This window comes from Limulus polyphemus, unplaced genomic scaffold (genome assembly GCF_000517525.1).
Source record: "Limulus polyphemus unplaced genomic scaffold, Limulus_polyphemus-2.1.2 Scaffold70, whole genome shotgun sequence".
In the NCBI taxonomy this organism is placed as follows: domain Eukaryota; kingdom Metazoa; phylum Arthropoda; class Merostomata; order Xiphosura; family Limulidae; genus Limulus; species Limulus polyphemus.
In genome coordinates, this window is record NW_013665680.1 from 45,719 (window position 1) to 59,783 (window position 14,065).

The following is a 14,065-nucleotide window of genomic DNA, read 5'->3' on the forward strand; positions in this document are numbered from 1 at the left end:
AAGACAAGCACCTAATGCCTTATAACAAGGACAATTTAATATCTAATAACAACTGCCAGTTTACTTATAAAGCATAGTTACCAAAGTTACTGTACACAACAACAACAAAACAGAAAAACAATTTGTTTGCTTATTTTAGTGCTAAGATTAATAATAGACTATATGTGTTGCCCACCACAAGGAATTTAATCCCTGTTACAAGTTTGGATGTTTCTTAGTTTCTTTGTAATTAAGCACAAAGCTAAACAATGGGCTATCTGTGCTCTGCCCACCAAGGGTATCGAAACCCGGATTCTAACGTTGTAAGTCCACAGACATACTGCTGTGCCACTGGGGGGCAGCAAGTTTGGAAGCTTACTGTTTACTCACTTGGAGAGGCAGAAAGAGAAAGCATCAGTCATTATGGCTCTCTTTCTTGAATGCTACATTTTACTCCAAGGAAGGTTTACAGTCAAGAGATAAGGAGGTTTGATTTTTACTTATCCATTTTATTTAACTTCTTATAGTATATTTGATATAATCCTTCATATAATAGTTTCCTTCCTTTGAAAATTTTGCTTTAATGAAGTATTTAATATTGTGTCTGTTTAATGAGAAACTTATTATCCAAATAGTTGAAATTATAACATATATTTTGTGAATGTTATAAAATTACTCTTGTATGAAGTGTAGATATAGTAATAATTGATAATTACCATAAATATAATGTTGCATAGAGATCACATGCTTTATTTACCTTGAAACGTTTAGTACCAAAAGCATCATCTGTTTGATCATAAAATCCTCCTCGTTGCCAAAGTTTAAACTTCTCCTCAAAATGTAAGAAATCTATTACCTAAAGTATTAAAAAAAAAAAAAGAGTAAGCACGGTCGACACTAAAGTTATAGAAAACAAAATTTTATTGCTTAGATTGCCACATTATAAGTAATAATAGAACAAGAAACTGGAATGCTCTAGTATGCTGAGACATTTTCTCAACTGTAAAAATTTTATCATACAAAAAGCAAAAGCCCTGTATTTCTAGTACAGACAGTAATACGACTAAATAGAGCAAAAATTAGTTACTAATTAATGTAATATACAAAGCATATATTCAAATTATTCATTGAATTTTAAGCCTTCCCATGGTCATGTTACAGTCCAAGAAGTGAACTCAATGATGTTTCAAAGTAAAATATTTTATGACTTTTGTTACTGAAAAAACCCTTACAAAAAACTGATAATTTTACATTACTTTCAAATAGTTTTAAAACAACAAAATTCCTGTTTTCAAGCCATATTTTTATAATATTAGCAAATTTTAGTGCGTAACTATCATAGTTATACTAGTTTATTTGTTTATTGTTAAGCACAAAGCTACACAATAGGCTATATGTGCTGTGCTCATCACAGACTTATAAACCCTCAGACTTACCACTGGGCTAACAAGGGGTAGTTATAACGTGACAAGTTTTCCATTTTTGTCAAACTTTAAATACAAATTAGTACAATAATGAACTGGAAGAAATTAAAAGAAGTTCATAAACAGTTTTAAAAAATCTCAACCCCTTCCCTTAACATTTTATTCTAAAGCCTATTAACCCAATTATTAACATAAAAACAATTAGTATGTTAAGGCTGATAACAAAACATATCCCTGATGATGATTCCAAAAGTGGGTTGAAAGTTTGCTTAAATAAAACAAACAAACTGGGATTACATGTCTGAATGTAGTGAAAATCCATTTTTAAGAATTTTCATTCCAAATAGAATTCACATTTCCTCTGTATAAAATATTATGCACATTTTTGAAAGGTAGTTGTATTTTCTTACCTTATACAACTTCTCCTCATCTAATTCATTAAACACAGTTCCTTTTACTTGGTTGGGTTTTAAGGCTATCCAGTTTAGCAAAGGAAGCTTATATTTGGGTTCAAATTTCTTCTTTATTGTCATAGCTAAGAAACATCAAGTTTTAAGACAGTATGGTTATCAAGGAAAGAATTATCATTTCATGACAAGATGAGAATGATATCAATAATACAAATAAATGTAAATTTTTTTAAACCTTTGCTTGTACTAATTATATTTGCACCACAAATATAAAAATGCATAGGTATACATGCATACTTTTCTATCACCAAAACCAATACAAAGAAAGTCTTAAAACGTTATAATTTTCCTATACTGAAAATATATTTCCAATAGATATTTACCTCTTCTCACATAAATAGCTATTCTTGTTCAGTCCTGCCCTCTATATGCAAAAAATGTTTTTCACATGCCACAAGCCTTGAGCTTCCACGATCAATGTGGTTCAACTGCATCTCACATGCAAATCATCATGTGACAACCCTCCACCACAAGTGGAGTGTGACACACCCTCCTGACGCATGTGACTCGCTCTATTTGATTCTATTGAACCATCACTTTGAGTTTTGGCAGAAAAAGGAAGCATCGGTTTTCAGTAAGGAGGAAGAATAAGTGTGAGAGGAGGTAAGTACCAATTGGAAATACATTTTCAGCATAGGAGAATTATAACTTCTGATAAGGTACATTACCTCCACTCACAGAAATAGCTATAATCCCACACTGAATAAGTGGAGGGACCGATGTGAGGGAAAGAAAGAAGCATCCTTCAAAAGTGTCCAAAGAACATCCAAAAAGGAGGGATCCTCGCAGTAGAGGATCATATGTGAGAGACCACACTATGAGGTATACTTTACGGCCAGTGTGAAAAGAGTGATGCAGACATGGGTGGAAAAAGGGAGGAGCACATTCAAAAAGGAGAGAACAATGATTGGATAGGGATCTGAACCACTTGCTATTGGAATCTCGATCACATAGATGAGTGTAATGTGGGTGAGAGTAAAAATGATGTGCCCCAAGGTGTAGAGTGGCTAGGGCATGATGGACTGTACTCGAGAAGTCAACTACAATCCAAAACTTAGCCAACAGGAACTCACATCCGTGTAGGGGTACAAAAGAGGATAATACTATCTTCACCTCAAGTTCAGCAGACAGGAGGGAAATATCATACCCACCGATCTGAGGACAGGACATGTGATAGCAAAGTGATAGAATGTTTGACTGATTGGGGAATCCAACACCCAGATGATCGGAATAATGAAGATGTCCCTGTATTGTAAAATATCTCACTCAAAACCAGACAGGAACCACCTCAGCACAGTAATATCCTTAGTATATGAAAATCTTCGAAGGATGGCACAAGAGGAAGAACTTTAGTGACCTGCATGATCATCCACTGTGACACACAATATGGTAGCAGTGAACCTGAATCCAACTGAGTGAGGGAACAGACACCTGTAATACATGTGTGAGAACTTATGTTGATTGTTACAGCTCTGAATCTATAACCCAGTTCCTGAGAGCTGACATCCACAACAGTGAATCCAACTGAGCAAGGGAACAGACACCTGTAATACATGTGTGAGAACTTATGTTGATTGTTCCAGTTTTGAATCCAAAACCCAGTTCCTAGGAGCTGACATCCATATGGGGGTAGGATGATGGATCCCAATCGATGGGGTGAACTGGAATTTTGACAGCTCCCTCCATAACTACATCATCCTCTTGAACAGACCTGTTCAGAGATGGAGTGTCAGTCAAAAGGAAATCTCGTCACCTACACCTGCAGAATACTCTCAACTGAATGGCTTCATTATTGTTTGTATCATATATCACTATCACATTCAGGATGATGCCTCCATGGTCCACCACCATAGAACTAGAAAGTGGTGTAAGGACTCCCATACTCCACTAGAAGAAAAAGGGAGGAGAAAATTCGGTGGAGAGTCCTCAGAAACAAAATTAATTGTACTTAGTATAAAATACAGTTAATCACAAGAATGAAAAAGTCATTATATTTTAAAATTAAGTAGGTGTATATTGACAATAAAAATTAAGTAGGTGTATATTGACAATAAAAATTTAGTAGACAGTATTTGTTGAAAAAACAATATAGTTAACCTAATTTACAAGTTACCAGTAAGATGAATGATAGGTAAGCCTAAAATAACAAAAGACACATGTTAAGCCTAATCTGACGTTTTAGGACAAAGGATATCACTAAATGTTAATTAGAAAATCCTATCTTTACAAGAAGTAGGTACAAGTCGAACTAAATATATGTTATCAAAAGCAAAGAACTACAAATAATAATACAAAAATAAAATTATTCAAAAAGCTATAACAGTATAATAGCTTATCTGTTCAAAGTTGGTGGACTATAGTCCAAATGTGTGGGCCCCCAAACTTGAGACCCAATGAAGGTCAACTCATATAATGATCAATCTCCCAGTGTATTAAAGCTGACAATTCCTCAGTCAAGTATTGCTACCTGAATCATGGATAATTGTGTTGGTAGCAAATGATAAATTTTCGAGGTGGAAACATAAGCTTTGGTGGAGAGTTGTTGCATGATGATTTGCATATGAGACACAGTAACCACACATTGATTGTGGGGTACGTGGGAGCTCAAGGCTTGTGGTATAAAAAAATTTTTTTTGCATATACAGGGCAGCACTGAATGAGAATAACTATTTACGTGAGAGGAGGTAATGTACCTTATCGGAATTATTAGCTTTTTTTGAATATTTCATTTAACTAAAAATTTAATAAAAATAATGAATGAGCTAAATACTTCCAAACAAAAACATAAAAACTATGATTATATTTGTAATCTACTTGTTAACTAACTTTAAAACATTGTAGCATTTTAAATTAAAATACCCACATGCATATGCTATCAAAATGAAATATCAGAAATACACACTTTGTATGAAGAAAAACATATTTCTGATTAGTTAAATGAAGTATAATCAACAACCTGCACATGTTTAAAGTTTAGCTGTTCACCTAGTATTTGCTAAGCTGATAATTTTAATTCACACACACAAATAATATTTTTTATTCAAAGATCTCTTTTGAAACATCTCTCCCATAAAATTTTGAACATTTAAAGTTTGGATATCGATAAGAATAATTGAAAGAAGACCCACATGTAATAATACAGCAATTTTGTTGCCTATTTTCAATTTCAAACTAACTCTCCAAACTACTGAAGTAATGTATATATTTAATACGAATTCTGAGCCTGCATATGCTTTATACAATGTATTAACTTTTGTGATTATTCAAGTCAGGTTACTTCAATGACACCTGGCCAGATCTTCAATTAGATATTTAATAATACTGGATAGATTTTCAATTTGTTGTTGAGTGAAACAGTTAAATTTTTTTCTCACTTTACTAGTAGTGTAACACATTCTTTAAAACAATACTATTTTTAATACACAAGTACTTCAAAAACAAAACAAAATGTAAAAAAATACTTATCTTGTAAAAGATTACTTATACAATGATTGTAAAAATGTACTTATATTTGACATATGTCACTAAAAAATGTGACAGTTACAGTGAGAGGACCTTCTTTACCACATAACGATTAGTGCATACAAATTTATATTCTATCATGGGGGTTGAAATTTAATAAATTTTAGTAATATAATGACAGCTGAAACAAAGCATCTATTCTACTTACTAGCTAATATGTGATGAGAGACTAAAACACTGAGATAGTTTCAAACTATTCTGATAATTTGTTTTACACTGACCATTCTCTGGACAGGGCATCTGTCCTGGTGGAGGAGGTGGTATGTTTGCTGATCTCTTAGTATTTGCTGGTGGGGGAGGGGGCGGAGGAGGAGTAGCAACAGGTGGAGGAGGAGGTGGGGGTGCAGGGCCAAGAGATGGCACTGTTGTAGGTGGAGCTTTTCCAACTTCAGACTTAGTTGAACCTGCAGAACACAAACAAAAATAATGCATCCTTTGTTATAGAGCTGTTACTATTTTCTTTCCCTAGCTTCTAAAAGATTTTAAGTGAGAGTTTTTTTTTAGAGAAAAAAACAAATAGGTGAAATTACCTTTTTTTATATTTACATTATGTTCTATTGTGGAGTTTCTCAGCTAAAGAAATTTCCTTTGGTCATGAAACACTAACCTAACTGATAATAATTCATGATGTACAAAAAACAGATTGGTTCAAGAAGTCAGTGTGTAAAATTCTGTCATTTGGACAGCCGGTTTTAAATCACTTAAATAATTTATCTCACATGCAAACTTCTTTCACAAAACAATCAAGTTTATCTGTGATAAATCGCCTACCCAGATTAACTTTCTTGATGTCACCATTTTTCTAAAAGATGGAATTTTACACACTGACATGTACAAAAATCCTATAGATGGACCACAATACCTTCACTATAAAAGCAGTCACCCTTCTCACACTAAACAAAACATTACCTACAGTCAAGCTCTTAGAATAAAGAAAATATGCTCAGATGAAACAGACTATAGAAAATACACCAAGGATCTAAAACAAAACATGGTACAAAGAGGATAAGGATACCGAAATCGACAGACAAATTGAAAAGGTTAACAACACTCAGTGGAAAAACATCCTAAATCAGAGCAATACTAAACTTTCAAATATAATTCCTCTTATTATTACCTATCAGTTTAAACTCAGAATCGTTTCATTAATTATGAAAAAACATTTTCATCTCCTACAACTGAATGATTCCTTTAAACAGATATTTCCTGAAGTTCCCGTTGTCTCCTTCTAAAAAAACAGAACTCTAACAGATATCCTTGTTCACATGAAAGTGACTTATATCCCACCCAAAAATGGTTGTCATCCATGTAATAAAACCCATTGTCAAACCTGCAAGTTCATAAAAACCACTGACTCATTTTCTGACAAGCACAATTAAAGAAACTTTAAAATATCCAGAGAAATCACTTGTGAAACAAAAAAAAAAACAATCATTTACTTTATACAGTGTAAAAAAATGCAATTACCAATATGTAGGACATACACAAACAACTCTTAGAGAACATTTCAACAACCATAAATCTTCTATTAACACCAAAAAAGATCTCCCCATTGCTCAAAACTTTAACCAATCCAGTCATTCCCTTAACGATGTTACTCTCCTCAGAATTGAAACAGGATTTGAAACTAAAGCAGATAGAGAAATAAAAGAAGCTTATTGGATCTTATCTAAACACTGTTCTACCTTTCAGAATTAATCTAGATCCTGGAATTAGTGTTCTCCATTCATTGGTTTCATCACTGTCAGAAAAATAATTTTTATTCTTTGCTTATTTTTTTCATGTAATGTGAATGCTGAATTTCCTAAAACTTACTATTTATTTAAAGATAAGTTTCCATACCTGTTTTTATAAATTGATTAGCATAACATATTTTTTTCAATCAGTCTCCAGGTGTCACCTATATTTTACTTAAACACTTAAGTATAGTTTTAAATACACATATATTTAGCCATTTATAAAGTAAAATATCCGTAACACCTTTTCACATACACTCTTGCCATTGGCTTCATTGTACCGGAAATGAGATGATTACAACAGTACATAGAGAAATAGACTAAATGTTTCCTGGAAACCTGGATGACCTTCAAAATGTCACTAAACTCCCTTTATATATATCACTCATTCGATTACACCACCATTCCCAGTTTGCCCCGGAAGAAGAAAGGTCCAAACTATAGATATTTTCTACATAGATATATGTACAATTCCAAACAAAAAAACAAGGATCCTCAACACATCTTCTCTAAAAAAACCTTCTTTTTTGTATCTCTATAAAACAACTTTATTCTATTACTGAAATGGTATTTCATATTTAGCTTAAGTAAACTTTATTGTAATAAATTACAATTAGATTTTCCAACAATTTTTGCATAAAGATTTAAAATACCAAACATAAATAAGAGAATACTTTTTAAGGTAGTAGATATATACTCGTTCACCTCTTGGCAATGTGTTCTGAAGAGTTTCTAGCTCTACCAGCTTTGATTCTAACATGCTTTGACGTTGTCGAGATTCTTCTTCCTTTTTGTTGTTCTCTTGACGTAAAGTGCTCACTTCTTCAACCATTTCATTTAATCTCTCCTGTAAGACATTTATTAAAAAATGTTTAAACTTTCTAAAATGATTCCTTCTAAAAAATAAATACAATAAATCTATAACTGCTCAAGAAGTCTATTCAAAATATAACTTATTGACTAAGTGGTGTGTGCAACATTTTAAAAGTTTACATAACATCTATTTCTAGTGATTTTGGCAATGTCCTTTTGGAATATAACTGCAAGAATTCATTAGTTTAGTATTACATTTGTGTCAAATTTAAGTTTTTGGATATGATCTGATGTTTGTTGTATTTTATAAGCCTGTAAAGTTGTATTTTCCCAAGAGTAATCACCAGGAGTTGGTGAACAGAATTATTTTTAGTGGAAAATTGTCATCGTTGATACACTCTGATGACAGGTGTCTTTGAACAGTTGGTTGAAGAAATTACCTTTGAATTAGGTGTTCCTACTTGATGATTTCCCACCCTCATATATTTTTGAAGGCCAAAAATATCCTTACTCTTACCAATTTTGTTGCAGATTAATCATGATATGACTTTCTTTTTCATATTTATATCTCGCCTTTGATACATCATATGATTAATCTTTTTTTAAAATGCAAAAAAAGTTTACCTACAAATGCTTATGTGATGAGTCTTACACTAGTCAGTGCACCATTCTCATTTCATAAGTACAATAACTATAATCTAAAAATATTCTACAGAAATAAAAAAAAATACCAATTAGTACCTGAAACTCATTCTTTTCTTTGATGATGTCTTCTAATAATGTTTCTCGCTCAACTGAAAAAAAAAAAGAATAAAAGGACAGAAAGTAATTTTTCGTACTTCATATTTATTTTAGCTCAGTCTTGTTTTATAACAAATAAGAGTTAAATACAACTGTGTATTGAAAATATCAAGTACTAGTATTAAATACAATGACAATAAATCTGTATGTTAGGTCTCATTTTGAATACATTCTTAATGCAAGACTTAAATATTTTATAACCGTTATCAATAATACATTTGATCCTGAAAACTTGATGCAGGAAAGTCTGCTAAATACTGAAGATTATAATTCAAATTTGGAAAATGGAAATTAAAGAAAATGTTTTTTTTATTTGTTTACACATGGAAAGGCCAATCAAAATTACTAAAGGATTTTAGTATTTGTTTAAATATTTTACAAACTATGTTAATATTAGGTGTTAAATGTTAATGAAATCTTTATAATTAAAAGAGTAAAATGTGTGCATGTGAGGAAAGCTTTTTAAACTTCATTAAACTATGCAAAAATTGAAATTTGGAGAAGGGAAGCATGGATGATATCACCATGTGTGCATGAGAAGCTCTTTAAACTTTATTAACCTGTACAAAAATGAAATTAGGAGTACGGAAGTATAAATGATGTCATTAAATGCATAAAGGAGGGATGAGTGTAGATAGTAATATGTACTGCAAAGGGAAATGTATTTGGGGAATGGATAGCCCCATCTCAGATAGCAATACTTATGTGTCAAGGTTTTGTGCATAAATTGCTTCATTTGTTTGTAGACACTTAAGAGTACCATCCTGTTGAATTTTAATACTTGCTCTCACTACTTGGGTTTTGAAAGTGTTGCTATATCTGGTGTGTCTGATAAGACAATCAGTTTGTTATTTTTGATCAGACAATTCAGCTCAAAGTGTCATTTGTACTGGGGGTGTTTGTTGGGTATTACATATTGTGGAATTAGTTTAACCACTTAGGTTTAATCTCGCAGTCACTGAGATGTCCTATGTGCCCATCAGATTCGTTCAGAAGTCTATGTACCTAAACTCATGTATGAGTAGTCTAGGTAGGCCACTTAACCATTTTAATTACTTTAAATACATAGTCTTGCCTTTACATTTTATAAATTATGTGCATTCAAAAACAAAATACCACAGCTAAAACAAAATTGTTTTGTATGCAAAGCACAAGTTTTCCCCTAATAATGACATCAAAATATTAAACAAAAAACATAGATTATAAAGTCAGGATATTACAACCACATAAGATAAAACAAAAAAATGAATCATAAAATAAAAAAGCTGATAGCATGAGTACTTTCAGAAAATGCAACTTGCTCTGAAAGAAGAACTACCTTCAAAAAATATTTTGGTTCTTATTTCGTGATAGATCAAGAAATGATATTTGGCTTTAAATTCATAAAAAATTTAACAAAAAAAAATCACACTTAAAAGTATTTATTTAATTTAATATATAATTTAAAATACTTCACATATTACATTAGACATATGAAACAAGTAGCTTCACATTTCCCTAAAACGAAAGACCACATTTAGACAATCTTGAACAAATCTCTTAAGTATAAATATACTTAATTCGTATATAAAAGCTTTTGGACGGTGGTATAGTGTGAGCAAAAGACAATAAAATATGCATGGAATATAAAGTGACATCTTCAAGCCATTAATACCCACATGGAGAGCTCAGTTATGCAAAATAAAGATGTAAAGTTTGTTTGGAACTTTCCCACATACAGGTACACAAGGGTTATATGTGCAGAGATATCTAATTTTCAACCAATAGACTAGAAGAAAAGTGGTTTGTCAACAGCATCAACTGACATCTTTTGGGATATTCTTGTCTAATCAAACACTGGGTCTTGACTGTGATCCTTACAGGGCACCTATGGCCACAAAAGCATGAAGAGCTATTTGTGGCAATGGGATGCAAATCATGAGCCTTTGGATTCACATTTTGGGCATGCTAATCACTGTTCCACACCCAACAATAGACGTAAAGTAAATAAGTATACACAAATGCTTTTAAATATAACTTTCCTTAGATAATATTAATGTAAATTGTAAAGTAAGTGAGAAAGCAAGAGTTTGTATATTTCAATCAACTAATTTGCATGCTCAATAAAATAAGTAGTAATCTTTTACCAAAAACTACACTGTTTTCATAGTTAATTAAACAAATCATTTCAGCTTATTCCATCTCATTAAAAATGGACAATTCCAAGTGTCCATGACCTGCCTTTATAAGTTTGAATTGTTTAGTTGTTACTACTGGTATCTAACTTCTAGCCTAAATATATTGCATTTCTCTATGTATACAATTATTATTTTACATTTATTTTGAAATTGACAAAATTAACCCATTTTATGACAAGCTACTACACTGAATATGCGGGTGTTTTAATGTTATAGAATGAAAGGCAGCAACACAATTACTGTTAGCTCTAACGTACACTGCAAAAGCTTAGGATATCTTTTTTTGTGGGCTTTCTTTTTTTAGTACAAATAGTACAAAGCTACACAATGGGCTCTCCGCTCTCTGACCATTGTGAAGAATTAAACCCCATAATTTAAAGTTTTAAGTACATAAACTTATCACTGACCCACCAGATGACCATAATGTGATATATTAATAGCTGTGTTTACAAGATCAAAGGCATATTCTGTGGTGTAAGATCAGATTAAAGGGCCAAGTAAAAGACTGAAGAACATATTATGCATTTAAAGCATTATAGGAAATGTTTTGGGATACTTCCTTGCAGTGTAAGCATCCTTCTGGAGTCACTGCCTGTTAAATACATAACAAGCATCAGATGCTGGAGAATGAAGAGCATTGAGAAAGTTTTGGTGTTGTTCTTTCTCTTCAGGAGTCTTGCTCCTGTGACTTTAACAGTAAGTCTATAATACAAAAAATTTAGGAAATGAATTAAATATCATTAACTTGTTTTCTTGATAACTTTGAAATTGTACCTCCATTACGATTCAAAGCATAGTGTTTTGGCAGATTAGCTTTGGCCAAAATTCCAGAATTTTTTTTTTTTTGCAATTAATAACCAGCAACGTATGATTATTTAGTTAAAGAAATTAAAACTGTTATTTAGAAAGTTAGTCTTCTAGATTAACAATGAAATCCTGATCTTAACAATTTGTTAATTGAATGCATTTTTGGAGGTTACACAATTTTCTTTCTTATTCTCATTTCATTGTCTGCTTGCACAAAATAAGTGAATGTTTATCTAATTGTTTCATTATTTAGTTTCATTGTTGCTACAATTGTAATTCTTATATGAAAGCAATAATATGTGAATTCATGTATGACAAAAAACAAAATAAGTAATATTATGTTCTGATCAAAGCGAACTACCTACATAGATCAAACTAAAAATATATACTTAGTAATATGTACAGCTAATTAAATATACTGTTCAAACTATATTACTATAATGATTAGAATACATTGTTTCAACAGTTTGGTATTCTTGTTCTTAATTGTATTTGTGGCAATAAACCAAATAATATCTCACTAAGTTCTACTAGCTTAGGTAAGTCCTAAATCTATATTAGCTAACAGTGAAGAATAATCATTATAATAAAATAACAAAACTGAAATAATAAAATATAAAAGTAGATATATTAAATATTCTAACTAGCACTATGTATCTGCAATGTGGTAAAAGTTTCACTAGGTTAGGCTGATGTCAAAGTATGAACTGGTTTTACAATTGAATGTGAACATACATTTCTTACAAAATACAATAATAATAGATAATTATTTTATTTTTTGCAATTTAGAAATAACCATATAAGAAAGCAAAAAGCATGATATGAAGTATTACACTTAAGTAACGAAAACATTTAAGTGAATAATAGATGCATAAAACACAATTTTCTGTAGATGGAAATATCTTACCTAATCTTGAATTTAGTTCATTTTCTATTTCCTGCTTCTCTTCAATAACCTAAGGAAAGAGCTGTTTTGAAAAATGCTTCATACTACACAATCAAGAACATGAAAAGAACCTGAATAACTAATAACGTATGGTAAGCCTCTATTCTTTCTTTTAGAAAACAACACAAGATGGGAATTGTAGACATGTTAGTTAGATTATGTTAGTGCTGCAATGTTTATCATTTGACATTAATCATTGCAGTCTTCAAAGACAACAAATCCTTGCATTAAAACATTTTTTTTCAGGCATTAACACGTTCAAGGCAATTTTATTTCAGACCTACCTATAAATAACAAAAAATTTGTGCTGTGTTGGGTGCATTTATATTCTTTTAAACTAGCAAGCTTAATTTTTGTTTTACTAGATTAAAATATTCTGTTCATATTTTATTGGGAATTTATATGTAGTTTAGAGATTTTAATATCTGGAATTAATTTTCACACATTATAAAATGTACAAATAATTCTGATTTAATGCATGTATCTTTCATAACCATCTAATTATACTATAATTATACATATATATTGAGAAAATAAAAATCAGTTGACTGACATGTGCATAAGTATTGAACTAATGCTTACCTCATGGAGACAAAATGAGCAATAAATCATGATCTACTATAAGAATATTTATCTACTGCTTAACTGGGTTGTATAGATGATTCAGTGTAGTATTTCTGAATAAACTGACAATGATTTATTACTTTCAGTCATTAGAGATAGATCAGCTACTTATAAAAGAAAGAAGCAATACTTTGACTATTTTGTTTTGATTTTGGTTATCAATTTCATATGTCTAACACATTTTATCTCTGTCATGTTACATTTGTCAGTTTACCATAGAAAAATTAGTACTCAAGGTTTTTAGTATAAAAACTTTGTATTTATACAATTCAATCTGAAAGAGTTTTACAAGTACCAAGCAAAGAATTTTAATAGTGTATGACAAAATATTAGGTCATCATGAAATTAATGTCGCTTTTTTAGATGAAAAGCCCGAACAATTTGTATATCAAAACATTTATTAAATGAAATAGTCTCCATTCTTATCAATGATGCTTTTTCATCTTACAATCAGGTTGTTAATGCCCTGATTACAGAAATCACTTGGTTTTGAAGCAAAAAACATGTTGATGTCCACTTTAACACCTTCCACATTTGCATATGTTTTCCCATTAAGATGATGTTGCAGTGAACGAAAAAGATGGTAGTCTGGTGGTGCCATGTCTGGAGAAGATGGTGGGTGGGGGAGAACTTCCCAAACCAACTCCATAATCTTGTGTTGCATCAAACATGCCACATGTCGATGTGCATTGTCATGGAGAAGAAGAATACCTTTCCGATTGATGAGTGAAGGGCGTTTCTGATGAAGGGTTTGATTTAAATGTTC

General features: G+C 31.4%; 1 pseudogene; it reads right to left on the reverse strand.

Annotated features, from left to right (window-relative positions):
• The window catches only part of LOC106465686, a 58,581-nt pseudogene that overhangs the window by 21,968 nt on the left and 22,548 nt on the right, over positions 1–14,065 (reverse strand).